The sequence below is a fragment of the Gopherus flavomarginatus genome, chromosome 10 (assembly GCF_025201925.1).
Source record: "Gopherus flavomarginatus isolate rGopFla2 chromosome 10, rGopFla2.mat.asm, whole genome shotgun sequence".
Taxonomy (NCBI): domain Eukaryota; kingdom Metazoa; phylum Chordata; order Testudines; family Testudinidae; genus Gopherus; species Gopherus flavomarginatus.
The window spans coordinates 17,624,504-17,651,228 of record NC_066626.1 but is presented as its reverse complement, the minus strand read 5'-3'; the positions used below and the strand labels follow the sequence as shown (position 1 = coordinate 17,651,228).

Here is a 26,725-nt window from a genome sequence, read left to right as displayed (position 1 = left end):
TGACAGGAAAACATTCCATGTGAAATGTTTTGACTAGGCCTATTTATATAAGTTCTGGGGCAAGAGTGCAGAGAGTGAATTTGCTCTGGCTTCTTGTTGTTCGGTGAGTGTGTCTCATGGCTTTACTCTCTATAATCGCCACCAATTAAAGCCTTAAATCAGGGGTTCCCAGACTTGTTCCAAAAGTTTAGACCGTATCTCATCTTCATGAACAGACTGTCTCATGCACACGTCTCCTTCCATTCATGAGTGCAGAGACCACTTACTTGTGTTCAAGTAACCTCCCCATGGCAAACCGTGGTTGTAGGGTGACCAGGCGAGATGAAGAAAATATCGGGACACATGAGGGGGGAGGGGAGGGTCTGCCGGCAGAGAAAAGACAAAAAAAAAACAGTGCTGGCAGCAGAGCGAAACGTGAGACAACCACCCAAATATCGGGACAGTCCCGACTTTATTGGGATGTCTGGTCACCCTACATGGCTGCTCATCTGGGAAAGGAACATGAAGAAAGTATTTATGTATTTTCAACTGTCTTTAATGTGATTCAGCAACTTGAAGCAAGGAGGTCCCAGTGGAGCATTGTCATTTTGGCAGGTTCTGCATGGAATAAGATCTTAAGCAGATTTTTGCCATGCCACTCGAGACGTCTCATGAAAGTCTGCAGGTGTGGCTGGTCAGTCACTCAGAGTGATAGCTAGCTGGAGTTACTACCTTTCAATGCAGTAGGGACTAAAATCAACTCCCTGGCTACAATCATTCTATAAGACAATGTAGGCAGGAATTAATGGGGACCTGCCACCGGGGAAAAAATAGCTCCTGAAAGGGCTTGTTTCCTTAAAACACAAGAGTATTTTTGTTTACATTACAAATTTGGGTCTTGTGAATGCTGGAAGACTCTATGGATGGCCAGAGACGTGATAGATTTCACTTGATGTCATAATCCTGACTGACTAACTGACAGAGGAAAGAATCATCTTATCCTAATTGTTTAAAATTCTCTGAGCTAGATCCTCAGCTGGTGTAAACTGGCACAACTCTGAAATTACATTGATTTACAGCATCTCAGGATCTGACCCTGAGTTAATTATTTATTTTTGTTAACAACCATCCTGGTCATGTTGTGCATATGCTAAAAAGAAGACTCAAATGCCATGTGAATATCTGTGGGGTAGATGGGAGTCCTCTTTGCGAAAGAGGCCATGTCTGCTACCTTTGCAATCCGGGGCTGAGAGAGCTCTAAAATAAATATACCGTGACATTACTAATGTCTGTAGATTTCCTTTCAAAATGACAGATACCAAAAATGAAAACTTTCAGTGAAGTAGAACGGGCGTGTGTTACCTCCTACTAACACGCAGCATCAATGGATGGGGGAGCTCTGTTTATATATATATATATATATATATATATATAATTTTATGAGACTATTCTAACACCAACAAAAAAGTAACAGTTTGAAAATAGTCTGGAATGCTGCCCAGTTTCTTCATTTGATTTCCTAAGTGTTCTCTAGCCCTGTCACTTCTCAGCCTGTTTTTGCTCTCACTTAGCAATGGAGTTGTGCCTATAAAAATGTATATAATGAATGCTATATAAACATTAAATGTGTAAGATGGGAGCTAATAGGTGATACAAGGTACCTCTTTAAACTCCAGTTAAGAACACTATGGCCTAGTGGGTAGCACCTTGGATAATAAGTCAGGAAACCTGGATTCTAGTCCTAGCTCTTCTACTGGCTGATTTTTGGCAAATCACTTTACTTTGCTGTGCCTCAGTTTCTCCATCTGTAAAATGGCGATCATGATACTGACCTTGCTTTGTGACCTACTACTGAAAAATATTATACAAGAGCTAGATATTTCTTTGTATGGTGGTGTCTACATACTGATCACATCCCACATTTGATTTTGTTGCTTTGTATTCGCTGCATCAGAAAAAGAAGACGGTCCATTAGGGAGGAAAAATAATTAAATCTGCTGATTGCTTTCAATAAACACATAACTGACATGTTATGGCATTGACATTCTTTGTGCTTGTTTACAGCGTTTCCTGTAGGGCTTTCTGTGAGAGATGGACAGCTCTGCTAGCCATTTTCCTTTGTTTGTCTGCCTTATTGCTGTTTAACACAGCACCTGAAAATACTCACTGGGATTAATTTTGCTGTAATACCAAACTTCATTCTCTAAAAGCCTCACAAATGGTAGGATTGTTATTTTCTTGCTCTTCGTTTTGGAGGCACACAAATAGATCAGCCCACATACTAACAGCTTCAGCACCAACACCCCTGTTTCCATGGCAACACACCAGCCTATGCAAGCATCCAAAGACTTTTTTAAAAAAATCATAAATACTCAAATAGCACTAGGCAGTCACTTCAGACTACGTGTATAGATGTCATAGCCATTTGAGATACATCTAACTCCACCAGACTCACTGATTTCACACCATGGCTTCTCCTATGTGCCTACAGCTTGGGAGCAGAGGGCCGCCGGCAGAATTAATTCATGCTTCAATTTATGCACACAGACTATTCTCCCATGTAATTTACAGGAATTAGCATCCGATGTTACCTTGTTGGCTCTTTTCCCCGTACAAGTTTTTTAAACGATCAGAGTCCAATTACCAGATGAGCAGGTGGCAACTAGCACAGAAATGTATTAAATGCATAATGTGTGTGGCTGTATGATTGCTAGGGTGACTAATGGTTTTACCACTTGCTTTAATAATGTTGCATGAAATACTGATTTCTACAATGAAAATGGATTTGATGAGCTCTGATTAAGAATTATTTTTCTCTTTATAATAGACCATTGGCCTGCTAACAGGTGAGAAACTGCCTTAATCTCTTTAGAAAATGACAGCCAACAGTTTCTTCAGCTGTGCTTTTGAAAAATAACCCTCCAGCCACATTTCCAGAGCTACAGTAGGTGTACCTGCTATATCTGAACATGCATGTTTTACTTGCAAACATCTGTTTTTGCACCCACAAACTGGGTAACTGCACAAATACCAGTTTGCACATTCAAATACTCACTTTGCACACACAAAGGAATATGCATGCAAGACAATGATAGCTTGCACGTGCTACTAGTGTGTGCACGTAACCCACACTAGGACACTGTGGATCTTTGTCCACCTCTACCAGCTGATTCACATAAGAAAAGCTACCAGTTCACTAAAATCTTTTAATGCTGAAAGTGGCAGATTCAAACTCTCCTCATGGCCCATGTTAGGGAGTTTTTATAAAATATGGCACACCAAAAGGGGGCTTGAACTCTGGTAGTCCTCAGATACTCAACACAAGCTTTCCCAGGCAGGGGAAGTATTTAATGCACATTAAGTCATTGTGGGTCTTTATTCTCCCCTAGTGGCTAGTCCATATAAGAAGTCGAGCATCTACTGCAGCTGCCAGCTAACAGAGTTAATGCTATAGCTCAAGCAGTACAGTCTCATGCTTTTAGGACTGCAGCTCCTGGGGTCAAATGCAGCCATCAGCTCAAGTAGGGTCATAATTTGTACATTTTTGAGGTGCATCTTTGTGCCTTTTTAAAATTTGACATAGTCTTCAGTGCTCCAATCCCCTCCAACAGCACATTTTCCACAAAAAAGTTGCATCCTGTGCTGAAAAATGTAGTTACATTTACATGCGTGAATATTTTTCATTAATAATATGGACGCATTAAAAAGTAAAGGCTCTTATTAAAATCCACATTAATAAAACAAGTTATAAGTATGTCAGCAGGCTGAACAAATAATCTGCCTTATATAGGCATCTTAGAATAATAATTCCAAACTCTTTAACTAAGGGGCAAGAAAAAGACACATGTTCAATAGATGTCAGTGTGAAATTTTGACAAACGGGAAATGAAATTTCACAAATGTCCAGGTTTCTTTTCCCATTTTTTGACCAGCTCTAACGTATAATCGTTTTTTGTTAGACTCACATATAGAAAAGCAACTCTTTTCAAATCTTTTGTTGTTCAGCTGATATGATGGGTATACAGAATTCATTACTAAGTCTTGATGCTTATTCTATCAATCCTCTACTTGGCCTCTGATATAGATAATCACATGGTTCCTTGTAGAAGACCCAGTTGGAAGATCTAACCAGACTGGATGGTGCAGCATTATAATGGCTCCAATTATTCCTCTCAGAGTGGTGATTGGCAGCTGCTTGTGATTCCTCAGATCCCTCCAATACTGAGTTCCAGAAGGATCAATACTATACTTCTGTTCTGTTGACTATCTATACGACACCTCTTGGAAAGTTTGTGAAATGCTATAGTCACACTGTTGCCAACAATACACTGACATCTAGCTTTGTATCTCCTCAGCAAAGACAACCAACACCAACACACCACAAGGTGATATCCAGGTTCTAGATTAGAGTGAACATACTCCGGACTGAATGCTGTTGGTAGGAAAAGAGAAACACAGTGACCTCTCCCTTTTCAAACTCACCTGCCTTCCATTTGTCAAGGTAGTATGAAATCTAGGGATCTTAATGGACATATACCTGATCCTGATTTCAAGTCACTGGGGTGAGAAATGTCTTCCAAACATAGCTTGCTTGGAAACTCTGCCCATTCCTCCTCACATGTGGATCTAGGCCCAGTGAGCTACATGTTCAATACATCCAGACTGGACTATTGTAACTTGCTGATCTGAAGGTGGAAGAAGCATAGAAACTCCAGTGTGTGCAGGATGTAACACCTTGCCTCATTCCCGGGAAAACCACCACGAGCACATCACACCAGTATGCCACACCCCATTCTGCTCTCAAGTCACTTCCAGTACCAATGAAATGTCTTGCTTTTGAGCTCTAAGACCCTCGGCTAGTTGGGACCCTGCTTTACCAGAGCCAACTCTTGACTTGCAACTCACAGACATGCCTATGTTCCCTCTGGAAAATGCAGCTTTTGAGAGACAGAGGCATGGGCTCAACTGTGGAAAGACTTAGCAGAAGAGAGAAGGTTGAGACTTGGCATATCTGATTTCAGAGTATGCTGCAAGTCTCATCTGTGTGCAGGAGCCTTTCCCACAATGACCAGAAATAAACACAGAAGCAACATCCCTCAGATAAATAATCTACAGTAAGTAAACGCTGCCAAACGAGGGAGATATAAAAGGAAGAGTCCATTGTGAAAATCTTTATGGAAAGCTTACTGTGTTTGGCACTAAGATAAACATTGGAGCCCATTAAATCAACTCAGGAACAAGTTGTGACTATTTGTACCCACTTTGTAAAGCCAATGATAAATGTTTGAGTAACACTTACAGTAGACGTTTTTGTTTTGCTTGTCAATCGAAGAGATCGTTTAGGGCCCTGTCCAGCTCAGATGTTCCTCTATAGCCCCGGACTGATAGGGTCATAGATTATAAGGGTCTATTGTGATCTAGTCTGACATCCTGTACAGAGCATTCCTGTTTGAACTATAGCAGATCTTTCAGAACAAACATCCCATTTTGATTTTAAAATGGCCAGTGATGGAGAATCCACCATAATCCTGGGTAAACTGTTCCAATGTGTAATTATCCTCACTGTTTTACAAAAATGAAATTTATTTCTAGTCTGAATATGTCTATATAATTTGTCTGTTGTATCTTTGTCTGTCAATACAAAGAACCCTCTATCAAACTCGTGTTCCCTATATAGGTCCTTATAGACTGGATGTGCAGTAGATCCACTATGGGAGGACTTACCAGAAGCAGCAGAATAATACTGATTCTGACCTTTCACAGTCACCTTCGCCTAGATGCTTCTCAAGTTAGAATGGCAAAAACTCTGCAACCCAGTTGTTATATATGCACACAGATTGCAAAAGAGGCTAGTAGGAAAGTGCTTAGGATATGCCATAGAAGTAGTTTACATGTATTTAAAATTCCTTCTAATGTTTGTAACCCTTATAATCTAATCATCTAAATATCAGCTGCCTCTGACTTGACTACTGTGTTCATACATCCAAATTAAATGTGGACTCACGTATTGTTTATTTAAGAAATGAAATGTTTTCTTCCCCTTTTGAAGTTTGAATCCAAATATCTATGTGGCCAAAACTTATACTTCTAAGAACTAATAGAATAATAGAAGAATATAGTCTTCATTCATCAGTATCCTGGCATTGTTGCTGTATATCCAAAGGAAAAAGAATGTATTGACAAGTATCAGAGGGGTAGCCGTGTTAGTCTGGATCTGTAAAAGCAGCAAAGGGTCCTGTGGCACCTTATAGACTAACAAACGTTTTGGAGCATGAGCTTTCATGGGTGAATACCCACTTCATCAGATGCATGTATTGGAAATTTCCAGGGGCAGGTGTATATATATGCAGGCAAGCTAGAGATAATGAGGTAGTTCAATCAGGGAGGATGAGGCCCTGTTCTAGCAGTTGAGGTGTGAAAACCAAGGGAGGAGAAATTGGTTCTGTAATTGGCAAGCCATTCACAGTCTTTGTTTAATCCTGAGCTGATGGTGTCAAATTGGATGTGAAGGCTCTCTACATGAACATCCCACACACAGATGGAATACAAGCTGTCAGGAACAGAATCCCTGATGATGCTACAGCACAACTGGCTGCTGAGCTCTGTGCCTTTATCCTCACACACATATATTGTCATCAAATTTGAAATAGTTATCTCCAGATCAGTGGCACCGCTATGGTCACCCGCATGGCCCCACAATATGTCAATATTTTTATGGCTGACCTGGAACAATGCTTCCTCAGCTCTCATCCACTCACGCCCCTCCTCTACCTATGCTACATTGATGACATCTTCATCATCTGGACCCATGGTAAGGAGTCTCTGGAAATATTCCACCATGATTTCAACAGCTTCCACCCCACCATCAACCTCAGCCTGGACCAATCTACACGGGAGGTCCACTTCCTAGACACCACGGTACAAATAAGTGATGGTCACATTACCACCACCCTACACCGAAAACCTACCGACCGCTATGCCTACCTTCATGCCTCCAGCTTCCATCCCGGACACATCACACGATCCATTGTCTACAGCCAAGCACTGAGGTACAACCGCATCTGCTCTAACCCCTCAGACAGAGACCAACACCTACAAAATCTCCACCAAGCATTCTCAAAACTACAATACCCGCACGAGGAAATAAGGAAACAGATCAACAGAGCCAGACGTGTACCCAGAAGCCTCCTACCGCAAGACAAACCCAAGAAAGAAACCAACAGGACTCCACTGGCCATCACTTACAGTCCCCAGCTAAAACCTCTCCAACGCATCATCAGGGACCTACAACGCATCCTGGACAATGATCCCACACTTTCACAGGCCTTGGGTGGCAGGCCAATCCTCACCCACAGGCAACCTGCCAACCTGAAACATATTCTCACCAGTAACTGCACACCGCACCATAGTAACTCTAGCTCAGGAACTAATCCATGCAACAAACCTCGATGCCAACTCTGCCCACATATCTACACCAGCGACACCATCACAGGACCTAACCAGATCAGCCACACCATCACCGGTTCATTCACCTGCACGGCCACCAATGTAATATATGCCATCATATTGCCAGCAATGCCCCTCTGCTATGTACATCGGCCAAACTGGACAGTTGCTATGGAAAAGGATAAACGGACACAAATCAGATATTAGGAATGGCAATATACAAAAACCTGTAGGAGAACACTTCAACCTCCCTGGCCACACTATAACAGACCTTAAGGTGGCCATCCTGCAGCAAAAAAAACTTCAGGACCAGACTTCAACGAGAAACTGCTGAGCTTCAGTTCATCTGCAAATTTGACACCATCAGCTCAGGATTAAACAAAGACTGTGAATGGCTTGCCAATTACAGAACCAATTTCTCCTCCCTTGGTTTTCACACCTCAACTGCTAGAACAGGGCCTCATCCTCCCTGATTGAACTACCTCATTACCTCTAGCTTGCCTGCATATATATACCTGCCCCTGGAAATTTCCAATACATGCATCTAACGAAGTGGGTATTCACCCACTAAAGCTCATGCTACAAAATGTCTGTTAGTCTATAAAGTGCCACAGGACCCTTTGCTGCTTGTATTGACAAGTTCTCCTTAGAATGACACATCTCCAAATAACTGTTTGAAATTAGTGTGTTTTTAAAAAGGTTATAGACCATGCCTTTTTTCCAATACACAGGCCAAGCAGAACTCCTCTTTATGTGACTGCTCAGATCTTCTTACAGTGGCAATTTTGGATCTCTGTATCAGATCTTTACCTAATTCTTGATTTTATGTGAGGTTCCAAAAGATGTGCTTTTCCTATGCATCAATCCTGCCCTCACCCATACACTCTGGAGCATCACCTTCTGATCCTTGAAAGTCTTCCTAACAAAGCCTCATACAAGCATATCTAAAATAAATGACAAACATTTCCTGTCTTAATGCATTTAGTAACAGTAGCTTAGTGGACCATTTAATTTATGAAGGGCATAAAAGAATTTTCCCATACAATTTTCCCAAGGAAAGTGGTGGGTGTCCCATTACTAGAGGCATTCATGTTAATACTGGATAAAACACTCTATCCAGTAGAGAACAATCCTCCAGCAGAAAGGGCTCCGGATTTGGTTGGATCTGATGAGCTAAGTAGTATTTTCCATCTATAATTTCTAAGGTTCTGTGATAATTTTTGAGTGAGAACTGCAGATGAATCACTAACTTTCAAGATTCACCTTCTGTCTACATGCTGAAAATGGCATGGCCTCCACATTATTGCACCTGAATTGGATGTATTGATTTCTCCATGACAACCACGCTGTAGCTATGCTGCTGTAGCATCATAAGCTAGACACGTCCTACATTGCCGGAAGGGGTTTTTCCAGTTATGTCGATAATCCACTTTTCTGAGAGGCAGTAGCTGGATTGACAGAAGAATCCTTATGTCATACCTAGCCGCACCTAGACAGGGAATTAGGTCACCTTAACCATGGCGCTCAGGGCAAGACATTTTTCCCAGTCCCGAGCAACATAGCTAGGTCAACCTAAGTTGTAGATGTTGACCAGGTCTTGGAGACAGTAACTGATACCCTGAAGGGAAGTGGAGGAAAGTTCAGTTTGGGAAATTAATGAAAGTTGACAAGGTAATGAGATATCTTTTCTTGTTTTCATTCCAGCCAAAATCCAGGAAATAGAACTTCTGTAGAATTATCAGTATGATCAGTATCAGCTCGACTGCTCGTGAGCATTCAGTCTCTATTCTGTTTCTGACCTGCACAAACAGCACTGCTTATACTGTGTTCTTTCTGCCTCAAAACTATTCTTCTCCTTAAAAATGTACAACTGATAAAGCTGAGATCTGCACCCTTGGAACATCCAAATGATGTTGAAGTCCCCTCCCAGGAGGCATTTCTATAATCACTGGGGATGATTCCTAGAATAGGTACAAGGAGGGGGGCAGGGCTAAGCTGTCAGAAGTTCAGTGGAGGTGAATGACAGCCAGGCTGCACTGAGTGTAATAATACTTAACACTTATAAAGCACTTTTCAAAATATCATTATATCCATTTTGCATTTTAGGGAAACAGATGGAGCGCGAGCTGAAGACTTGGGCCAACACTTTCAAACCTGGGTGATTACCACCAGTCCTTAAAGCAGAGGATTTGCAGACCCAGCCAGAAAAAAAACTGGGCCACTGTGGAGTGCACATTAAGCCCTGTTTTACCAAAGCTGCTGCTCCGAGACTATGACAGCCCTCTTACCCATTTTTTTCCCCAGATCATTTTAAGCACTGCCCACAGCTCGGCATGCAAATCCATATTTAGATACATAAACAGAAGGGACATGTTCTTTCAGTGGTGCTCAGCTTTACTGTTTAGTATCTCTAAAAACAGTTGACTGTTTTGAATTTTCTGGGCTTTTTGGGCTTGTCACTTGCACCAACTGATCCCTGGACTAAAAGGGGGCAATTGTTTGTTTTCGGCCAGAGTTCATTGGAAGCATCTTCCCCTCTCTCTGTGTCATCCTGATCTCTTCCCCGCTGCCTCACCCTCATCTGATCTGCCAGCTTCCTTCCCTTGGTCTGCACCTCCATTACCCCTGTGAATCTCCAGTTTGTCCCCCTCAGTCTGCTGCCCATCCATTACACACTGTCCCCCCATTCCTTGCATCTCCATTTTGCTTCTCATGCTCCCCCATCCGTTTCTGCTTCCCCATTCCTTGTACCCCCATACCTACTTCTGCTCCCCAATCCCTTGCACATCCCCCTGCTGCACATCCCATACACTCTGCTCTGCCCTGTGCACATTTACTCTGCTTCCCCATCCCTGTGCACACCTGTTCTGCCCTGTGCACGCCCACTCTGCTTCCCAACCCTATGCACACCCACTCTGCTCTTCCCCTCTGTACACATCCACTCTGCTCCCTATCCCTTGCACACCCACTTTGTTGTCCTGTACACACCCACTCTCTGCTTCCTATCCCTCACACACCCACTCTACTCTGCCCTGTGCACACCCACTCTGCTCCCCATCCCTGTGCATACCCACTCTGCTCTGTCCTGAACACATCCACTCTGCTTCCTAACCCTTGCACACCCACTCTATTCTGCTGTGTACATGGCCACTCTGCTCCCCATCCCTGTGCAGACTGCCCTATACATGCCCACTCTGCTCCTCCATCCCTTGCACACCCACTCTGCTCTGCCCTGTGCACACCCACTCTGTTCACTCTGCTCCCCATCCTGTACACTCTACTCTGCCCTGTGCACATCTTCTCTGCTTCCCCATCCCTGTGCACATCCCCTGCCCTATACACACCCACTCCGCTCCCCCATTTCTTGCAGACCCACTCTGCTCTGCCCTGTGTATGCCCACTCTGCTCCCCAGTCTCTTGCACACCCACTCTGCTCTGCCCTATGCACACCCACTCTGCTCCCCCAACCTTTGCACACCCATTCTGCTCTGCCCTGTGCACACCCACACTCTGCTCCCCCATCCCTCGCACACCCACTCTGCTCTGCCCTATACACACCCACTCTGCTCCCCAGTCTCTTGCACACCCACTCTGCTCTGCCCTATGCACACCCACTCTGCTCCCCCAACCTTTGCACACCCATTCTGCTCTGCCCTGTGCACACCCACACTCTGCTCCCCCATCCCTCGCACACCCACTCTGCTCTGCCCTATACACACCCACTCTGCTCCCCAGTCTCTTGCACACCCACTCTGCTCCCCCAACCCTCGCTCACCCACTCTGCTCTGCCCTGTGCACACCCACTCTGTTCCCCCATCCCTTGCACACACGCACCGGCGCTCAGCGGGGCCGCGGAAGGCGGACAAGGCCGGCCAGGACCCGCCCCAGCAGCTGGGCAGCAGACGCGGGGGTCGGCGGGGCCGGTGCGGGCTCTGGGGCGGGGCCGGGGGCGGGGCCGGCCGCGCACTAGGCGGGCGGCGGGGGAGCCTCGGCAGCATTCGCAGCGGCCGCCGCAGCCTCGGCAGCATCGCGCCCTTCTGTCCCCGGCGCTCGGCCTGTGCCCCGGGGCCGGCAGCAGCATCTGCGCTCAGGTAAGGGCGCCCCCGCCCCCCCCGCCGCGGGCTCCCGGCCCCCTCCTCCGGGCCTGCCCCCCACCCGCCGTGCAGGCTGCCTGGCATATGCCGGTCACCGCCTCCCTGCCTGCCGCCGCCCCCCGCCCAGGGCCGGGAGCGAGCCCCTGAGCCCCGAGAGTTCGAGGCACAGGTTCGCCTGGCGCTGCCTGGCAGCGGCTGGTGGCCCAGCATCGTCCTCGGGCTGCGGTGTCGTTAGGTCTACACTGGCGGTAGATGTGGTCCTGGGATTTGTGGGTAGCGAGCTGCATAAAGGTTGCTGGACGCAGGACCCCTCGAGGACAGCATTAAAATAATAATAGTTAATAATAAAAAGCCATGTAAACCAATAGGAAAGGTTGCTTGTGTCGATTTGAAGCCAGTCACCCTGAATTTCCTGCACCAGAAGAGAAGAAAGGAAAAGGACACCTAGAAAGTAACCCTCCCCTTGGCCACTGTTATGAGTTTTAAGTGAATCTAGAAGCAAAACCTTTAAAAAAAAAATTTGCCTCCTTGGAAGGGTTTTCTTGACTGCGGCTTTGTCTCTCGGTCACCACCCCACCTTCCTCTTTTGTTTAAGGATGGAAATTTCAAGAAAGTGGGGGGTGGGGGATAAAGGAGGGGAGCAACTGCGCTAAGATACAGCTCTCTGTAACTCATGAACGGAGGGAGTCAGCTTTGTATTTCTTCCCTGTGGTCAAGGGGAAAATAAGCTTTGTCATAAGCAAAATCCAGCCATAAGATTATCGTGGCCCATCTGGTGCACACCAATTTGACCGCAGTGCCCCAAGGAAAATCAAAAGCACCATCCTCAGATCATTTATCTTAATAGGAACAGGCTACTTTTGTCAACTCATTTTAGGATTTCGAGCATCTTTCCAGTGCCGCGGATGTAACCTTTCCCCCTCCCTCCCCTTAAGCTTCTTTACAAGGATCTGTAAGGGTGGACAAAGCACATTGTTCAAAGTAGGGGTGCAAGGGGAGCAATCAGTTTTAATTTGCACTAGAAAAAAATCTCTGTGTTGAAATGATCAGCAGTGGAGAGGAACCGACTGCGAACAGAAAGAGGGGGCTTGCAGCCGCAATGGGGCGGTGGAGAACAAAGACTTTTCATGTAAGAGAGAATGATGCAAAATGTGCCAAGCTGGTGCAGGTACAGTGTTGCATTGAATGTGATCTACCAAATAAAGACTGCTTGACTCGATTCATTGCGTATATGTTTGGTACAAATGATGACTCCCATTTGAATGAGGCTTGCTTTATGGAACAGGGTTTAGGGGGGGAAAAGGGGATATATATGGGTTGTAAGAGCCCCTCCCCCTGGAATTTTCATTTCTCGTTCAAATAAAGATCTCCTTTGCATTGCTGGTGAATTTTTATTTAATCATGTTCCTTTCTGTACAGCAGTAGATACTTATATACAAGGGGCGGTTCATGTGTGCATGCCGTTTGGGCTGATTGCTATATGTCAATCTCCCATAAGGGTTATTTATTTTAGATCTCACAATCCTGTTTCACAATTTGTCATACTTTTATGGTCATGTCAATGATTTGTTTCCCCTACCCCTTTATCTTTTTCTTTTTTTAAAAAAAAAAGTCATTTAGCAAGCATAGCTGTGGGGAAGCTGCACTGCTCACAGTTCGGAAGATGTGCTCTTTTTGTGTTCAGAAGGGATTTTTCCTCACACAATTTTTGTGCATTTCCATTTTTCCCTTTCTCTCCCTCCCCGAATATACTCCCCGTGAAAGAACTTGTTTCTTGCACCTGTGCTGGTTTAAACTTGTAGTTACGTCTAGACTCCAGCTCTCGGAGCCAACGCATCTAGGAGGAGACTCAGCTGCAGGACTTATTTGTTTTCAGAAGCCGCTCTCTGTTCCCTCCCTAACAGATGACGTGATCGCCCTGTCTCAGCTCTTGCTGGGAAGATAGAAAGCGCTGAGAGAGCATTACTTACTGAAACTGGCGTTGTCATTACTTCATAGGTCACTATGAGCGGTACCTCACACATCACAAAAGACTGGGCATCATCCCTAAACAGTAGCAACACACTCACATGGGGCATATTTGAACTATTATAGAGGCAGCCAGCAGAGCTTGTGCTTGTACTAGCATTTCTGTCACTAGTGTGTATTTTCAGGGGGCTTGGTATTAAAAATGAGTGCACTAAAAAAAAACTTGGCCTGAGCTATTGAGTCCCAAGAGCAATTTAATTCCTCACCTGTAATTATGATTTATTTTACTAATCTGTAAAGTGCTGACAATGAGTTCAGTGCTGTACAAGACTCAGAATGAATCCACTACACATGTGCTGAACTTTGCATGCTGTAAGTAGTCCCATTGTGAGTCCTCTCATGGAAACCGGTGTATAAAGGTAAGCACAAGAGTAAGCCCTGGTCTACACTACAGAGTTAAGCTGCCTAGCATTGACCTATGTTGACCTAACTCTTTAAGAGTCTACACTAAAACGTTGCTCCTGCTGATGTAACTCGCCCACTATGCCAGCTTAATAACCTCACCTCCACGAGAGGCGTAGCACTTAGGTTGACGTAGTTAGGCTGACACAGTGTAGACACCACAATCCTTACATTGACTGTTGCTGGCTTTCAGAAGCTGTCCTACAATGTCCCACGCTGACAGTTCAATCGATGCAAGCACTCCTGGTGAGGATGTGCACCGCCAACACAAGGAACATAGTGTGGACATGCAAAGGTGATTTTCTTACTGTGCTGGCTGTACATCAGTGCAGCTTAGGTCAACATAATTTGCAGTACCCTAAGTCTTTGCTTGAGTGGGCCCTAGAAAGGTTCCTGGTGCGAGCAGTGGGATGGTGTTAGCTTAAGAACTGGGTCCAGTATCATCATCATCTTTTTTTTTTTTTTTACTCATGAGTATGAGATAAGCAGAATTTGGCCAATGAAGTTCTGCAAGCCATTGAGTCCATGTTATGGATTACTGCTTCTGTGTGTATCAGACCAAACCAAAATAGCTCTGATAATGAGACTTAAAATACAGTTGAAGCAGGTGTAAAGTAATTGCTTTTCAAAAAAGAATGCTAGTGTACTTCTTTACTGTTAAATGTGCAGCACAGTATATTGTGCTTGTAATGTGGTTTGTTATTGTTATGTAAACTCCCATTGACACCCTAGATTTTAAAGGCTCTAAAGTAGTCATGATGGAATGTTATGTCAGTACCCACACAGCAGTGCTCCTTAAATACACGCTAACATCATAGAAGTAGTCATCATATAAAGGCCCCTAAGATAACATGCATGGACATGAATGATTATAATGGCTCCCAAATAAGCTGCTAGTTTGTGAAATAAGAATTCTCTTATCCCCAAGAAGTTTTCAGAACCATGTTCCAAAAACTCATTGCACCTAGATTTACTATTAAAAAAAAATCCACCAGGCACACTTAAACTGGAGCCATTGGGCCTAATTTCCCACTCACAGTGCTATAAAATCTGAAGTAACTCCATGGAAGTAAATGGAGTTACACTGGCATAAAAACTGGTGTGGGTGAGTCAAGAATCAGGCCATTGTAACTCCAATGGCAGAATTAAACTGATGGTATTGAAACTGCCTGGGTGTGGTTGTGATGTATATTCCATTCAGTTTCACTGGTAGTATTTTAAGTACAATGGCAGGAGGAGGTTTTTCTTTAAGAAAAACAGGAATACAGCACACGAGGATGTGATCTGCATTGACTTTTATAACCATTAAAAGCTACTGACAAAACTACGTGCACAAATGCAGTATCTGTGTAGTCTGGAATCTGATCTACTACATACATATGAAGAGATTAATAGGAACAAATTAGATGAAGGGGGAAAGAGCCCAGACATTGACACATGGTATTTATATATTTTGGGCCTGATGCAAAGGCCTTTGAAGTCAATGGCAGCCTTTCCGTTGACTTCACTAGGCTTTGGTGAGGCTCAAAAAGAATTCACCTAGGATAAAGAACTTTTAAAATTCCATTGGGACGTCATTCCTCTTAATCAGGCAGGCCCTGACTCTGCAGTGAGCTGCAATTGAATGGATGCCTGAACCCTCCCAGAGCCCTATTGGCTTCATTTGGGCTTCACCTAGGATCACAGAACCATAGAGTCCAAGGCCAAGTGGTCATCTAGTCTGATCTCTTGCATAACACAGGCCATTTAACTTCCCCAAAATAGTTCCTAGAGCCCGTCTTTTCGAAAAACATCCAGTCTTGCTTTAAAAATAGTCAATGATGGAGAATCCACCATGATCCTTGGTAAATTGTTTCAGTGGTTAATTACCCTCAATGTCAAAAATGTATGGTTTATTTGTAGTATGAATTTGTCTAGTTTCAGTGTTTAGCAATTGGATTGTGTTATACCTTTCTCTGCTAGACTGAAGAGCTCATGGCTGAATATTTGTTCCCTATGTAGATATAGACTGTAATCAAGTCGTCACTTAACTTTCTTTTTATTAAAATTCATAGACTGAGCTTTTTAAGCCTGTGCTACAAAGCAAGTTTTCTAATCCTTTAATCATTCTCATGGCTCTTCACTGAACCCTCTCCAATTTATCAGCATCTTTCTTGAATTGTGGGCGCTGGAACTGGACACATTATTCCAGCAGTGGTCATATCAGTGCCAAATTCAGAGGTAAGATAACCACTCTACTCCTACTCGAGATTCCCCTGTGTATGCTTCCCAGGATTGCATTAGTTCCTGCCTACGGGGAGCTCATTGCAGGATCAGGGTCAGAGTTAGGAAGCAGTCAGGGAACATTGTATTTAAATGCAAGTGAAGGAGAAACAGAAGTCTGAGGAATGAAAAATTAATCCCATTAAAGCCAACAGGACTTAAGCAGATGCTTAAAATTAAGCATGTCCTTTAGGGCTTTGCTGAATAGGGATGGGTTGCTAAACCAAGGTGTAGGTTGCTTTAGGCTCGTTCCTGGAAGATGCTAGACACGCTTTTGAGGGACTAGGTACTGTTGTGAGGCGCTGAGTACCCTCAACTCCCATTGGTGCCAGCGGGAGCTGAGGACATTCATTGCCTTGGAGGAGTGAGCCCTATAAGGTAGGGGCTCTGGGCTCGTTGGGATCAGCTGTTTTTCCTTAATTCTTCGCCTTATGCAGAGGATACAGGGATGCTTATAAGATCTCTAGTGCACGCAGATGTGAAAGAAAACAGCATGGGTCTGATTTCCATAGAGTGGAGCAGATTCAGAATGGCTGTGATGTGAATAAGGGGCGGTTTCCAAAGCCATCTGCCTCAGCAGAGTAAAAAGCTTCTTTGGGAGGGAGGGTAGACTTAATCACAGGCTACAGTGCTAAACTGTGGGACAGTGTTTTAAAATGAGATTCGATGTGACGTTTGTAATTGCTTTTTAGATATATGAAGAAAGAACTAACATCTCCATGGTGTTAATTTCGATTGCTGTTGCCACATGGGTTGATTGTGCTAGCTGTTAAGAAGATTTGAGGTCTTTATTGACCCATTTTTCCTAAATGCTAATTGTTTGCTGCTTTGTTAAGAACAGACAAGTTTTTACACTCGTTTCATATTTTCCTGGAGAGATCTCACAAACGAAACCAATCCCTCTTCCTTTGTTTGATCAGGGAGTAACCCCTCCTTCCAAATGATAACGGGCCAGCGTTTGCATTGACTGTATTCCTCTGCGTGTTCACATGCTTAGTTGCAAGAAAATACTGCAAAAAGGTGAGGTTTGGGTGACCTCAGTTAAGCACGAATAATTGTAAGGTTTATCGGACCTCTTTGTTTCCATTTAGTGTCTCTCTGAGACAGATTGGTGCTGTTACAGCTGTGTTAGTGCTTGTTATGAAATGTAGCCTTTCTTTTCTTGTTAATTATGTTTTTGATTGTAGCTGTAATGTGCCTGGGCGGTGATAAACAGTTTTTAAGCGAATTCTTTCCAATTTCCAAAAATATATAGGTATAGAAAATAAGTGTATTAAAGGCCAGATCCTTCACTGGCATAAATCACTGTGGCCATATTGACTTCAGTGGAGCTGCATGGATTTATACCAGCTGGGAAGCTAGCCAATACTCTTCTCAAATTTCTTTAAAATATGGCATGCTTTCCACTTCACTGATATGATCAGTTTATATGTGGTGAACTTGTGGGTCGAGCTCAGCACTTGAGCTAAATCCCATTCCCCTTATTCAGGCAGACATTGTATTCCCAGTGGTCAGTGAGGCTACTCATACTTCTAAAGCAAGCAGATTTGGCTTTAGGCTCTGTACTTAGGACTCCATCCTGCAAAGTGCTAAGCATTCCTAAGTAGTGCTGGGCACCCTCACCTTGTGTTGAAGCCAGTTGTAGTGGAGGATGCTCAGTATCTCAGGGGCATGTCCAGCCACTTGCAAGATAAAGCCCCTAAGAAGGCCTAAGGAGAATCTCATAGGATCAGCACCAGTGGCAGTAATGCAATTAGATCCTAATAGCTTTCAGAGAGGTAAGACTGTGGAAGCATCCTCTTCTGTTCGGTAGATCCGTTGTTCTCCAGATAAAAGGGAGCCCACTTGGCTATGTAAAGATTATAAATGTCTTTAATATTCCACCCCTTTAAATTCAATATTCATGTGGCAATCTGTGTATTTTTGAAGTTTCCAGTATTAGTTTGAGATATTGGAAGCTATTTTGTTCATCAGAATGTTACAGCTCAATAAATAGCAATTGAAAAAAACCACCACCACCTTTCAGTAGCCCAGTCACGTCAATTAACTTGGTTGCATTTAATTATAATGATTGATTAAGTGAACCCTGCCATTGCACTTCATTTTCTCTAGAGAATGATAGCAACTGGTTTCATGGTTCAAAACTCAGTCAGAAGTTTTTTTATGGAGAGAAATGGACCTTATTCATGAAAACAGTTGTATTTGTGATGGAGAACTGCACCATTATATCGCAAACTTCTAAATATTTCTGACTAAAGTGATGCAGAAAATATGTGGGAAAAATAGAAACTTAGGCTGGGAATTTCACAAAGGCTTATGGTTGACCTGACTCTGATCCCACTGACGTCAGTGGGAGCAGAGTTAGGCCGTTGCTGAATGCTTTTGAAAATTCCAGCCTCAGGGCCCAGCTTGGTACTGAGATTCACAGCAATGGTCCTCTGTGTGTTACTTCTGAGTCCGAAAGGCAGTCTTGCTTGGAGGAAATATAAGTCTCTATTCACAAGCTAATTGTCCCCCAACACAAGTCAGTCACTGAGTGAGTTGTCCTGGCTGAGCAGGAGAGAAACAGAGGTGGGCCTTAGGAGGAGATGGGCCTGGTTCTGCTCCTTCACTCCTCCTTCTCTACAGTAGTAGGTGTATGTAATGTGTATTATATGCCACACAGATTCCTCCAGGCTCTGACTGGAAGTAACAGGCATTGCTCTGGTTAATGTGATGCTGCAGCATGGAGTTTGAAGACTGTGTCTGGGTAGAGATGGTGCCAAACCAAAACCCTGGATCTAAAGCCCCTCGAACTTTAGGGAAGTGCAGTTGGATCTGAACATCGAGGCTGGCCTCGTCTCTACCCTGATCTTGGTTGAATTTCAGATCTGGGTCTGCAGATTGGAGCCTCAAACTGTAGGGGACTGAGCAGAGGCCAGAGCCATTGTGTGGAAGTTGCCACCTGACTCTCTACAGCATTCTCCCATTCCCTCCCCGAGGTTGCCCATAGTCATAGGGTTCTGCATAAGCAAAGGGAGATCTCTGCATGGAAGATCTGATTCCCCTCTCATTTATACCAGACTTACTCCTGATTTACACTGGTGTGTATGAGAGGTGAATCCTCTCCATGTGCACATGGGATAGTCTGGCCCGGTGATAGGTGCATCAGGGAGTTACTCCCTTTACAAGCAAAAGTACAGACCTGAGCCCAAAGTCTGTATCTGGTGTTTTGTTTATTTATTATAGTCCTCTGATTTTCTCTGGAAGGATTGATTAGATCAGTCATTCTAAAACTTATTTGATTATGCCCCCCTTCTTTGTGTCTGAAGTAGTTTACATCCTCCCCGCTTCCTCCTGTCCCCCCTTCCCACCCCGGGCACCTGATCAGCAGCCACCGCTCTTTGGCTGCCCAGCTCTGAAGGTAGAGCGGAGAGCGGTGGCTGCTGGCCGGGCACCCTGCTCTCAAGGCAGTGCTACCACCAGCCACAGTGCAGGCAGTGCAGAAGTAAGGGTGGCATGGTATGGTATTGCCACTCTTACCTTTGTGCTGCTGCTGGCAGCAGCACTGCCTTCAGAGCTAGGAGCCCAGCCAGCAGCCGCTGCTGTCCGGCTGTCCAGCTCTTAATGTGCGCAGTAAGTGGTTTTTCCCCTTCTCCCAGCCCCCCACCCAAGAATACATTCTTTGTCTCCAGTCTGAGAATTTCTACATTAGATGTCCCCTAAAGAAATTTGCCCCGAGGGCAAAGATGTAGAAATCCATCAGTCAAGAGGAAATTTATGCATATAAAAACTTATTTCTGATATTTTAGGAAGATCAAAAAAGACATACTTTGTAGAACAGCCAAGTTTGCCTTTGCTCAAATCCCTAAGAGAGTAGTTAAAAAAAAATCTGAGTTTAAAAGAAATGAATATTATTCATGCTGAAGAGTAAAGGATATTGGAGTAAATAAGGAGCTTTTGTTGCATAGTGTTCTGTAGACTTAAGCTTTCTTGGCAATACAAGAGGCTCTTGTTGTTTTCTGCATAAGGCTTAGCAAAATCTTGAATGTATACTTTTCAGAATATGCAGTGCTACCTGTTAAAGTGATGTGATAAAATTCTGGCTGTGAGTTTGAATAAAAGATGTTTTGGGTAACATGACAAATTTAATATCTGTAATTTTAAGTTCTGCATAGTTTGCCAAAGTTAGCAACACTGATTTATATATAGTATTTATAACATTCAGTTAGATAAATGATTAAACTGGCATGATATTGAATGGTATTTGCAATACTGGCAGTAGAATGATAGAATAGAATAGAATAGAATATCGGGGTTGGAGGGGAACTCAGGAGGTCACCTTGTCCAACCCCCAAATTGGACTAGATGATAATTGGAACACGATTTAGGAATATTTTATAAAAAATGTTCCTCTTGCTAAATGGATAATTTAGAAATATATTCATTAAATAGATTTAGAAATATTTGTGTATAGTAAAAAGGTATCCATATTTTGAAGGCTAGTGGCCTGAGCATAGAACTGAAACCCAGAATCTCCTGAATTCTAGTCCCAGTTTTGGGCATGATTCCATTTTTGTGTTTGGACAAGTCACTGAATCTCTCTGCCCCAACATTCCCTCCCCACACTTGCCATTAAAAGTGGGGCTAATAATACTTTTTGAGATTTAATTAGTCGGTATTTGTATGTTACATGGATAGACACACATATATCCGTCTGTCTGTATCTATAGCATAAAGGCCACTATATTGATTCACCATTTGCTCATGTGATCTTGTGCTCTTGTTTGGAATTTTGAGGCAGATTCTCAGCTGATTTAAATTGACTTCAGTGGAGCTGACACCTTTTTACATCAGCTGAGGACCTAGCCTCTTATGTTGATCTCATTCTGAGAATGGGCTGGCCAGTTGCTAAACCCTTTTACATAACCCATTTTACATCTTCTTCACCCATGGAAAACTGATTCTCTTTCAGGTGAGTGGTTACATGTGTGTGTATATATATATATATAACACTAATGCTGATGGTTAGGTAGCAGGCAATGGTAATGGTGGTGCTTTCCGCTCCTTGCTCCAGACTGATGTGTTTATTGCTAACGATAATTTCATTGTAGAGCTTTAAAAGGCTTTTCAAAAAAGTTGCTTTCCTTCTATGAATTTGGTACGCTCGCTGAATTTGTATTATAAAGGCAGAATATTTTGGGAGTAGAAATACAACTTCTGTTACTGAGAATAGTGTCTGTGTTGTGCTATTGAGGTTTGTTTTGGTTTTCTGGTTTATATTTCTTAGGGCTAATCCCTATTCTCTACTTGCTAGGTAATCATCAAAATCTTGTCCCACCGTGTTTCTGTATGTATTGGTTTCAGAAATATTGGGATGAGTTCTACAATGGTGACTTAAATTCCTTTCTTTCTGTGTGATTTCATCAACTGGCCTGCTGTGGGACTCTCTTGTACATGAATATCCGTGTATGAAATCAGTGGCTTCTGATTATCAGAGATTCATTTTTAAAGGAGTTGAGTATGGTGGTGTTAGCTGACTGGTGTTTAAGTTCACAGCTGTTCTGTGATCTGGCCTATGTTAACTGTTTTGGGTAGGATATCCGCTGCTATTCACTAATACTTTATCATCTTGAGCTAGTCAACAACATCAGTGATGAATAACAGAGGACAAGACTCTCTGAATTTTAGAATGGCTGTTTTGCTGGCTTCTCTGTTGGGCTGGAGTGCCATCATGGAATCTGTATTTAGGTGTAACTAAATTAGCTTATTTTTGAATGTTATAAACTAATTAAAAGGAAACCCAGATGAGTTCGTGGGATTCTCCCAAAGGAGTCAAATTGCTCGTTAAGTTTCAAAAGAGGATTACTGCAGGTTGGGACTACTGTATATGAATAACCTCAGCAACTAAGTAGCCAAAGCTAACATTACAAAGGTCCTTAGTCTTCATGCTTCAGGCCATACTATGATCACCCATTGGTGTCAGGAAGAATCATTCTCTGATAACTTATTATTGCACAGTTTGCATCAAGGGGAAAAAGGGTTACTTGCCTTCCTCTGAATGACGCATCCGGCATTGACCAGAGTCACAGAAAGGACACCAGGCAAGAAGGACCGTTGATCTGTTTTGGGGTGGGAATCCCTGTATTTCCTTTCAGAGCTTTGTGTGCTTCCTCTGAAATTATGGGTGAATGTAGAGTGGTGGCCAACAAAAATATTAAAATAATAACTTGCCTGGCATATATCAAAAACCACACCCTTTGGGAGCCTCATTTGAATCCTGGCCAGCCAGGATTGCCAGCTGTAGCTGTTTTCTGTAACTCCCGTTGTCTAGGAGGAAGAGGAAGCATGAAAGAGAAGAACATAAGACCTCATCATAACAGGTGCATCTGGTGTGCACTATCTGACATGTATTTCCATTTCTGAGCTGAAATAAGTTTTCTGGAAAGAGAAGTGGGAGACTTGAGGGCTCAGATTAACCAGGGACTAACAGTGACAGGGATCTTGGCACTAGTGTGGAGCCATCCTCTGGGAAAACCAGACCAATGCTAGAAGCTACCTGTTGGGAAGGTCCCATGAATTGTGATGGCTGGGGATTGACAAGCTTGTGTCTCTGCTTCATCTCCACTGGGCTTTGCTCATCCCCACTTCGACAACAGCAGACCAGACTTCAGGAACAACCCTGAAACTTGGTGGAGGGTTGTCCCATTTATGCATTTGTGTTGCATGTAAAGTGGGGATTCAGCACAGAATCTGTATCGTTCCATCTTTTAATTTAGTTAGGATCTTGCAGTACATGTGTCTTGATATTTTGAATTAAGCTAAAAATTTGTTCCTGGCAAGGTTTGGCAATGACCTTCAAAATTATTACAATCCTCAGATGTTTTACAAAAGTACAAACGTAGTGAACCACCTTGAATACTGAAGAGTTTATTACAATTCTCTGGTGAGTTTCAGAAGTTCTGAGGTTTCTATAGTTAGGTTTGCATAATAGTCTTATTTAAGGTTGCATAATTTTGTTTCTAATTCTTTGAGTGTACTCTATAATAGGAGTTAAGATAGAACTTCCTCTAACACATCTATATGCCTGCCTTTGAAGGGAGGGCAACATTTCTTCTACATTATAGGTTATTTGGAAATCAGCCAGAGCAGCATTGCCTATTCCAGTGTGCGATGGGATAAATGATTTGTCAAAATCCTGGCAGAGGCAAGAGGGCTTTCTGTCATAGTTGTCCTTCTACCCCTCCCGTGATTTCAAGAGATATTCTGCACTGTATGATGGGATATATTGAGTTATCTACTGTTTTTTGTTTTGTTTTGTTTTAAAATAGTCCATTCTTGTGTCTATTCCAGCAGACTCTCAGTGGCTTTTTCCATTCTCTGGCTCTAGGAGAGAGTCAGGTTTCCTCCAGGGGGCAGGTGAACTCTGAATACATCTCTAAGGGAATGGAAGAGGTCTTATGCACAGATTATCTTTTCAGCTGAAAAACTATCTGGCTCTGGGCATGGATGTTTGCTCATCAATTGATATGTTTATTTTCAGAGTTGACTCAACAGTGGGAGTAGAATTTACATCTCCAGGATTCCCAGGGACTGCTGTGCTCTTGAGATAAAGGAGCAGCTGTCTGTTTTTTTCCCCCCCATTAAACTGATCCCAGTAGAAAACTTCAGCTCCTTTTGGAATTAATCTACCCCTTAAGTTTGCCTTTGTAAATGTGTGTGTGCATGTATGTATAATATATTTTCTCTATAGCACACTTAATTGAGGGCAGGGCATGACTTGCACTGAACCAAACTTTTCATTAGTGACAACCTACACAAGGCAGGGCATGTTTACTGGACAGATGAATGACTCTTTGAAGAATGTTCATGGATGGCAAAAGAAGTAATCTCAGGCACAAATTTTATTTATTTCAAAGAGGTTTCAGCATGTGCATATAATCAAACAAGTAGAGCCACAAACATAAAGGTCCCAAGCCTTAGGTCACTACTTAATGTTGCTCAGTGGTATTTGGCCTAGATCCAACTTGGATTCAAGTTGTTTGAACTTCAAAACCTCTCCAAAGAGATTGTTTGTTTGATTATAGTATAGGTTGAGGCTAATTTAAGTCTTGTTACATTCAAACCTCCATCATGTTCCCCCGATGCTTTCCAGGTTACAGTCACTCAGGCATGTCTTCACAATGCAGCAATACGAACTACAGGCATTTGATTTCTAAAGCACATTGACGTGCTGTGCACTAGTTGGTCCACGTGGACCCAGAATTCAACATAAATAAGAAGCCCGTCATGAAATCACATACTTGTTCCAAAATAATTAAAAGAAACCACAGAATAATTATGATATTCTCCCATCATAGCTGTCTTTGGAATTATGAGCTGCTCCCTTGCTGAGGACTCTCTGTGCTCTTTGGCCACAAGTAAGTCTGTACAGCATAATAGGCAGCATGATCTAGTAGGCTAAGCACAGGTTTGGCAGCAAGGAATTCCCATGTGATATTGACCGCTTCTGTAGTTTGACTAAGCCACTTAGGTCCTGATCCAAAAACACTGAAGTCACTAGAAAGATTCCCAATGGGTTTTGTGTCAGAGTCTGCCTAGTTATTAGAGAGGTGTCTTCTCCCTATCCAATCTGAGTCCACCAGCCATTAGATTAGAGTGTTCAGCTTTCCCCATAGTGTGCCTTTTACATTTTAATATATATTAATATAGCCTTTCTTTTACATAACCAATTTCTGTTCCTAAGAACTGAACACAAACTGTAAATAATACAACCATGCACACTTCTGTGGACTGGAAATGAGTGGTGTTTATGCAAATTAAATATGTCTGCTGGTAGGAGCCCCTTCAGTTTCTCCTCTGGGGGAGCCAGCATGTTTCTCTTCCCTTTGAGCCCACTAGTCTTGCGTAAGGGTGGCAGAATAGGCCCCTAATATCGTCTGGCTCTTCATCAACCTCAGTGTGTGGCAAAATGCTCCTCTGAGGGCTGGTCTGCACTAGGGGAGGGGATCAATCTAAGATACGCAACTTCAGCTACGTGAATAACATAGCTGAAGTCTAAGTATCTTAGATCGAATTACCTACTGTCCTCACAGCTCGGGATCGACGTCTGCGGCTCCCCCGTCGACTCCGCTACTGCCGTTCGCATTGGTAGAGTTCCGGAGTCAACAGGAGCGCATTCGGGGATCGATATATCATGTCTAGATGAGACGCAATATATCGATCCCCAAGAAATCGATTGCTACCCGCTGATACGGCAGGTAGTGAAGACGTAGTCTGAGATCCGCAAGATGAATCTCCACTCTGGTACGTTGCTCTCCCTTGTACGTGTAAAACTCCCATTAATGTAGGACTTGTAGGGGAAAAGCACAGTTGGGTTATGTAAGGAGAGCAGAGCAGATGGATACTGAGGACGTCCAGAGTTGTTATAGTAAGGATTTAAAAACTCGGTACCCAAGAGTTTTGCTTTCAGACGGCTGCTTTCTCCTCCAGGTGCACTCAAGGATCAGGCACAGTTTGGCTGTAATAATTTTGTTGACTCTGGGCTAGACGGTGAGCCCATTACTGACATGGGTAAGCAGTTACACCACTGAGCAGCCCTACCATGTTCCATCATGGACATTATGAAGAAACAGGTTATCCCATAACTGCCTACTGCGTGGTTTCTTGTAAATTCCCATAGCTGCAGCAGTGCTGCTGTCAGAGACAAGGTACTGGACTAGATGAACCAAAGGTCTAATTCAGTCTGGTGATTCCTGTGTTCTTCTCTTGGGATGGTCTTTACCTTCCCTTATGGTAGGAATCCTGAACAAGTTGACAGTATATTTTGATAGCAAATAATGGGCCAGTTCCTCAACTGGTGGAAATCAGTGCAGGTCCCTTGAAGTTACTGATTTACACCAGCTAAGGATTTGGCCCACTGAAAGAAATAATCCACCTTAATATATCCATAATCCCATTTGCTGCGAGCTGTGACTGAGGAACGTGGCATAAGGCTGAACTGAATAGTCACACCTGGTCCACCTTCCTATAAATGAAGGAGAATAAACGGAAAGGCTTGTTTTGGTGCAATAATGGGAATGAGATCAGAGGGGGATACGCATTACAACAGGCAGCCTTTGCCATTGCCCTTCGACACTCTCTGCTGCAAGCTTTGAAGTGCCCGGCACAGCACTGGCCTACAATAACTTGACATTTGAAAAAGGGCATGGCCTGTAACTTTAACACAGGAGTGTCCTGATTTGGAAATTGCCTTCCCTGGAATTATGGGAAGAGGAGGGGTATGGGTGTGTGACAGAAGCTAAGCCAGAAAGCACCTGGCAACCAGATGGCAAGTAGCATGCTGGATCCTACCCACACCTTCATTAAGGATTACTGGGGCTTTCTCTGGATAATAGTTTTAGAGGTTTGGGTTCATAAAGAATTAGAAAATTGTAGCCAGTTGCAAGTAGACCCAAGTTATTTTTAGAGGACAAAGGACTGAGTGATAGGTCTGAGCTGAAATCCGAATTAGAGGTACTCGAAATGTTATGGCT

At 43.4% G+C, this 26,725-nt stretch overlaps 1 protein-coding gene across 18 annotated transcripts in view; it reads left to right on the top strand.

Annotated features, from left to right (window-relative positions):
- Positions 1-11,417: 11,417 nt before the first annotated feature.
- MAP2 (microtubule associated protein 2) overlaps positions 11,418-26,725 on the top strand; it is a 345,989-nt gene continuing 330,681 nt past the window's right edge. For all 18 annotated transcript variants that reach the window (XM_050916086.1, XM_050916091.1, XM_050916097.1 and 15 more), the window contains exon 1: positions 11,418-11,516. The gene's annotated coding sequence lies outside the window, so the exon portion shown is untranslated. The remainder of the gene's footprint in view (positions 11,517-26,725) is intronic.